Source organism: Myotis brandtii, unplaced genomic scaffold (assembly GCF_000412655.1).
Source record: "Myotis brandtii unplaced genomic scaffold, ASM41265v1 scaffold496, whole genome shotgun sequence".
Lineage (NCBI taxonomy): Eukaryota > Metazoa > Chordata > Mammalia > Chiroptera > Vespertilionidae > Myotis > Myotis brandtii.
Genome location: NW_005368921.1, coordinates 173,111 through 180,216, shown reverse-complemented (window position 1 = coordinate 180,216; position 7,106 = coordinate 173,111). Strand labels below are relative to the sequence as shown.

The window sequence follows — 7,106 nt, the reverse complement described above, 5'->3', positions numbered from 1 at the left end:
GCGGGCCTAAGCCAGCAGGTGGTCATCCCCGGAGGGGTCCCAGACTGTGAGAGGGCACAGGCCGGGCTGAGGGACCCCCACACCCCTGAGTACACAAATTTTTGTGCACTGGGCCTCTAGTATATTATATTTTCGACATCTTGAATTAATTTTTAAAATTTTGTTTTGCTAAAACCTTGTTAATTAGCTCTGGTATTCACATTTTTGTTTTTGTTGTGGTATTCCAAAAGAACATCCATAAAGTTATTCTAATATGTACTGCAGTAGTATTTATAGTCTCTATCTGATTTATAAACTTAAATATATTGCCCTTTTAGTTTTGTATTCCTTCATATGTCTGAGAAAGTTATTAATTTTCTTGATTTTTTAAAAATCAACTTTTGGATATATTTACCTTTTCAGATATATTAAAGTTTCTATCCTAGTAAAATTTATGTCCTACATACTTTGAATTAATTTGATGGCATTTAAATATTAAAAAGGAGCAGGATTTGCTTTATTTTTTGTTTCATTAGCTTTAAAAAATAATGAATATATTTATGAATGAATTATTCTTTGACTTCTGAGTACAGTTTTCTATGCTCTATATAAATTGTTATGAAGTGTATCTCATTGCATATGTGTCTCTTAACTTTCAAAGAATTACATTTAGACTCACTATTTAATTGTTTATATATAATATTAGTAAATTAAAGAAATGGAATTTGGGCTATCAAAGGTCTCTTTTAGATAGGCAAAGGAACGTAATGATTGTCCCATCCCCTGTCCATAGCTCATAGCTTAAGAAGAGACAGGACATTTTCTTAGAGGAAATTATTGATTTTTCACTATAGTGGGCAATTTTCCCCCCTAAATCACATTTTAAGACCTGACTTTATCTTATTCTGTTAGTTTCCTGTGCTCTCACCACTTGGATTCTGATACTTCATCTCTCATTTTCATATGGAAATTTAACCCAATTCCCGGTAATCCATAATTCAACAACTGGTTTCTCCTCTCCTCCTCTCCATCCTCTATTCTTTACCTTCCTGGAAATCCATGGGTCATAGTTGGAATTTTTCATCTTCATAATTGTTAAATCTGTATCTCTGATACCTTTTGGTCACCCACATTTTAAACTTCACTTTCAGCTATTAAATCAAAAGAATATTTGTGAGTCTTTATCTAGCATGTTTTTAAAAAATGTATTTCCTAAGAATATTAGAAATGCTATTATCTTTTCTCTCAATTGTTCCTTGTAATGCCAGCATTCATCCTATTCAGTATTTTATTATAAAATGTTAGTTCTTAGTTGAAATTTAGTAGCATTTTAATGTGAGCACAGTAATGAGTGGCATTATGCTACCAGTTTATTGAAGACTAAAGAATGATTTTTATTATAGTACTAGAGGCCTGATGCACGAAATTCATGCATTGGGGGGTGGAGGTCTCCCTCGCCCAGCCTGCACCCTCTCAAATCTGGGACCCCTCGAGGGTTGTCTGACTGCTTGATTAGGCTGATCCCTGTGGGATTGGGCCTATACCAGCAGTCAGACATCCCTCTCACAATCCAGGACTGCTTGCCCCTAACCGCTTCTGCCTGCCAGCCTGATCACCCCCTAACCTCTTCCCTGCTAACCTCATTAACACCTAACTGCTCTCCTGCCAGCCTGATCAAGCCCAACTGCCCTCCCCTGCCAGCCTTGTCTTCCCTAACTGCCCTCCCCTGCTGGCCTGGTTGCCCCCACCTGCCCTCCCCTGCTGGCCTTTCTTGCCCCCAACAGCTTTCACTGCCAGCCTGATCTCATCCCCAACTGCCCTCCTCTGCTAGCCAGTTGGTTCTGCTTGGTCAGTTTCTATGCCAGTCAGTGTCCAAAGCTCCACCTCCTAGGCAGCCATTGGCTCCTCAGAGTTCACCTAGATTTGGTTCTGATTGGTCAGTTTCTATGCCAGTCAGCGTCTAAAGCTCCGCCTCTTAGAGCCATTGGCTCCTCACATTTCCCCCGGATTTGGTTCTGATTGGTCGATTCCTATGCTAATCAGCGTCAAAAGCTTGGCCTCCTAGGCAGCCATTGGCTCCTCACAGTTGACCCAGATTTGGTTCTGACTGGTTGTTTTCTATGCCAGTCAGCATCTCTGGGCCTATCAATGGGGCCTGATCAGAAAGGCGGGGCTGATAAGCAGCCCTGGTGGAGGTCTGGAGAAAAATGGAGGCTTGCTGCTGGAGAGAAAGAGAGAGGCAAGTGCTGATCAATAGCTGCCACAGAGGTTATGGATCAGACCCTGCTTCTCTCTTCAGTCCTCTCTCTGGGCCTGATTCGCGGCCCTGTCAGCAGTCAGTGCTGGGTCACCGGGCCTTCAGCTGCAGCAGTCAGTGCTGGGTCGCCACGGCAACCCAGCACTGACTGCAGGACTGACTTCTGGTTGGTCGAGCCTCCGGTCATGATGGATTTTTATATATTAGGATAACTAGAGGCCTGGTACATGAAATTCGTGCACTGGGGGTGGGTGTCCATCGCCCAGACTGCACCCTCTCCAATCTGGGACCCCTTGGAGGATGTCTGACTGCTGGATTAGGCCCTGTGGGATTGGGACTGCTGGCTCCCAACCACTTGCATGCCTGCCTCCCTGATTGCCCCTAACTGCATCTGCCTGCCAGCCTGATCACAACCTAACCACTCCCCTGCTAGCATGATCGATGCCTAACTGCTTCCTTGCTGGCCCCATTGCCCCCAACTCCCTCCCTTGCCCGCCTGGTCACCCCTAACTGCCCTCCCCTACCAGGCTGGTCACCCCCAACAGCCTTCTCCTGCAGGTCTGGTCCCCACCATCTGCACTCCGCTGCTGGCCCGGTCACTCCTAACTGCCTTTTTTTTTGAAAGCCTGGTCGCCTCTAACTTCACTCCCCTGCAGGCCTGGTCCCCCACAACTGCCCTCCCTCCCCTGCTGGACTGGTCATCCCTAACTGCCCTCCCCTGCCATCCATCTTGTGATGACATGGGTGTGGCCATCTTGTGACCACATAGGGGCAGCCATATTGTGCGAGGGCATGATGGTCAATTTGCATATTACCTCTTTATTATATAGGAGATTGACTTATATGGGGTTATGTTTATCTACCAATGAATTTATGAGAAGTATACTTTCATTTTTTTACTGAGACAAATCTCCTACAAGAAGCTGGTTAAAAACTAAAGGAAAGAAATGATTAAGGTACAATGTAAGCAAATCTAAAGAGGACTGACAAATGAAACATAACAGAAATATTAGATTATTAAAAGGTAAACAAATTATGAACTTCAATGGACAGGTTTTTTTTTTATTTTAAATTTATGAGTGCTAGTTTATTTTGCTTCCTTAAGAATGATGCAATTATTTTTATGGAGTTGTTGAAGGCTTTCTTCGTTTGCTTATTTCTCAGTGTATAAATAAATAGATTTAACAGAGGTGAAATAGAAGAAATGAGCAGTGAAACCTCTTTATTAATGGTCACTTGGTCCTTTTCTGTAGGATTCATATAGATGAACATGCATGTACCATAGGTGATGGAAACCACAATCATGTGGGAAGAACAGGCCTTTTCCTTTGCTGAACAGAAGGGAATCTCAATTGTCTTGATAATGGAAGCATATGACAGAACGACACAAGTAAGAGTCATTATCAGGGTCAGTGCAGCACAGATTATCACTGTCTGTTCAATGTTTCTGAGCATGAGAGTTCCATTAAGGGAACTGCATCACAGGCAAAATGATCAATCACTTTAGAGCAGGGGTGGGCAAACTTTTTGACTCGAGGGCCACAATGGGTTCTTAAACTGGACCAGAGGGCCGGAACAAAAGCATGGTTGGAGTGTTTGTGTGAACTAATATAAATTCAAAGTAAACATCATTACATAATAGGGTACGGTCTTTTTTTTTTTTTTAGTTTTTTTCATTTCAAATTTTTTTAGTTACTAGTAAACCCAGGCTAAGTGGTGGGATCATCATACATAAAGCAGCCATCCAACAACTGAGGGTAAGAATCGGGCAGACCCTGCTGCTCATGACAGTCACATAATGCAGGGGCTTGCAGATGGCCACATAGTGGTCATAGGACATGGCAGCAGAAGAAAATATTCTGTTGCTTCACAGAGGTCAGTAAAAAACACTTGAATGGCACAAGCAATTTAGGTAATGACCTTGTCACCTGTTGCTATGTTATACAAGTATCTGGGAATACACGCAGTTGTCAAATTTTCTTCTAGTTTTATATCCCACGTGTGTATGAAATCATATGATTCTTAAATTTCTCTGTCTGACATATTTCGCTTAGTGTGATGTTCTCAAGATCCATTCATGTTTTTGCAAATGGCATATTATTTCTCCTTATGGATGAACAATATTTCATTGTGTACACTGTAACGTTTACATGTTCAAATGGGTTTTCTTTTTGGCATTTTTATTCTGAGTTAACAAAATAACTTATAACATATATTTTTTCCTTGGTAGCAGATGTTTGATTTTGTAGATGGAAGTCTGTTTGAAAAGAAAATAATGTGTATATATATACATATACATATATATATACATACATATATCTATATATGTATGTATATATCCAAACCGTAACATGTTAGTGGGATTGTACCAGCAATGTTTCTTTTTCTTTGTCTTTTTAAAAATTAAATTTATTCAGATGACATTGGTTAATAAGGTTATATAGGTTTCAAGTGTACATTTCTATGATATATCATCTGTATATTGCATTGTGTGTCCACCACCCCAAATCAAATCATGTTCCATCACCATATATTTGGATTTCTTTACCCTTTACTAATCCCCCACCCCTCTTCCTTCTGGTAACTACCAAACTGTTGTTTGTGTCTATGAGTTTCTGTTTTATATCCCATATATGAGAAAGATAATATGATTCTTAGATTTTTCTGATTGAGTTGTTTCACTTAGCATAATATTCTCAAGGTCCATCCATGTTATTGTAAATGGCAGTATTTAATCTTTTCTTATGGGTGAGTAGTATTCTGTTTCATATATATACTAGAGGCCCAGTGCACAAAATTTGTGCATGGGGAGTGGGGGAAGTCCCTCATTCCGGTCTGCTCTCTCTCCAATCTGGGACCACTGGCTCCTAACCGCTCGCCTGCCTGCCTGCCTGCCTGATTGCCCCTAACCCCTCTGCCTGCCTGCCTGATTTCCCCTAACCACCTCTGTCTGCCTACCTGATCGTTCCTAACTGCTCCCTTACCAGCCTGATCACCCCTAACTGCTCTCCTGCTGGCCTGATTGCCCCTAAATGCCATTGCCTTGCCCCGCACCTAGGACCCAGGATTTCCTCCTGCAGGCACCTGGGACCTGAGCTTTCTTCCTTCTGGCCAGCTGCAGGAACCTAGGACCCTGGCCGCTTCACCCGGGCTGGCCACAGACGCAGAGGACTGTGGGTGGGCAGCTTTGCCCGGGCCACAGCCTCTGGTGCCTGGGACCCTGGGGCAGGTGGCTTGTTCCTCTCCTGGGCCACAGCACCCAGGACTGCGGGGCATGTGTCTTGTCCCTATCCCGGGCTGGGCTGCAGGTGCTGCAGTTTGGCTGGTCCCCATTCCTCCCTCACGAGCTCATTTGTGCCTGGCTGGTCCCCATTCCTCTTTCCCCAGTTTTTAATGTCTTAGCCCTTAGCGTGTGAAGACCATCTGCATATTAGCTCTTTATTATATAGGATGTCCCACAACATGTTTTCCAATCATCTATTGAAAGACACTTTGGTTGTTTCCATGTGTTGGCCACTGTGAATCATGCTTGATTTTTTTCCCCTTTGTCTTTCTGATTGTATCTCTTAGTTCGTACTTCACATAACCTGCATTAAAATTTGTCTTCCTTTAATACCTTTGTGCTAAGTGACTACATGCAAATAAATAAATAAATGTTTCTACCCTATGTAAATAATATATACATACACACATATACATGCTCATATTAAAATTTTCCAACCAAGAATATTGATTGCTTTTAAAAAAATCATATTTCATATTCTTTGAATAGATATTATACTTTGCTTATATGTTCACTATACTTTTTGTTAAATTTATTCTCTTGGTATTTAAGTTTTTATGACTGTGTGACTAAAATAATTTTCTGATTGATTTCTTATTGCTTATTGTTATTACAGTCTGCTTATTATAAAATATATTTATTTTTTCAATTAGAACAACAAATTCCCTTATTAGTTCCAAGTTTTCTATTAGAGTTTTTTTTTAGTTTTTAGGACATGTAAATATGTCATCATGATAAAAAACAGATATGCCAAATTCCATCAATTTTAAGACATCATCAATTATAAGAAATACAATTAAGCTGTGTATCGCTATTAAAAACAACAATGACAAGTGCTGGCGAGGATGTGAAGAAAAGGGAACACTAATTCACTGCTGGTGGGAATGCAGATGTTGCAGCCACTATGGAAAACAGGATGGATTTCCTAAGAAAATTAAAAATGAAACTCCCATTTGACCCAGCATTCCCACTTCTGGGAATATATCCTAAAAACCCGAAACACCAATCAGAAAGAATATATACACCCCTGTGTACATAGCAGAATCTACACTAATAAAAGAGAAACATGGTAATTGGCGTACGACCGCTACCCTTCCCATTGGCTAATCAGGGAGATATGCAAATTAACTGACAGCCAAGATGGCGGCCGGCAGCCAGGCAGCTTGAAACTAACATGAGGCTTGCTTCCTTCAGTGACAGAGGAAACCAACGTTCCCCTCTGAGCCTGCAGTTTGAACATTGTAACATTTATAGAAGCTAAACAAAACCCCGGAAACCAGCTTTCAGCGAGCTGGGATCTCAGAGCTGGAGTCAGAGCTGCAGTTATACATTGTTTCGAACCGAAACAAACCAGATACCTACTTTCAGCAGCGGAGGCCTAAGAGCTGGAGCCTCAGAGCTAAAGCTGGCCCAGAATAAAAAAAAGAAAAAAAGGAGAGGTTTGGAGCTTCTGTCACCCGCCAGGCTGAAAACAGCCCTCAGCCCCTCACCCAGACTGGCCAGGCACCCCAGTGGGGACCCCCACCCTGATCCAGGACACCCTTCAGGGCAAACCAGCCGGCCCCCACCCGTGCACCAGGCCTCTAT

General features: G+C 42.0%; 1 pseudogene; it reads right to left on the bottom strand.

Annotated features, from left to right (window-relative positions):
• Positions 1–3,298: 3,298 nt before the first annotated feature.
• The window catches only part of LOC102246052, a 7,207-nt pseudogene continuing 3,399 nt past the window's right edge, over positions 3,299–7,106 (bottom strand).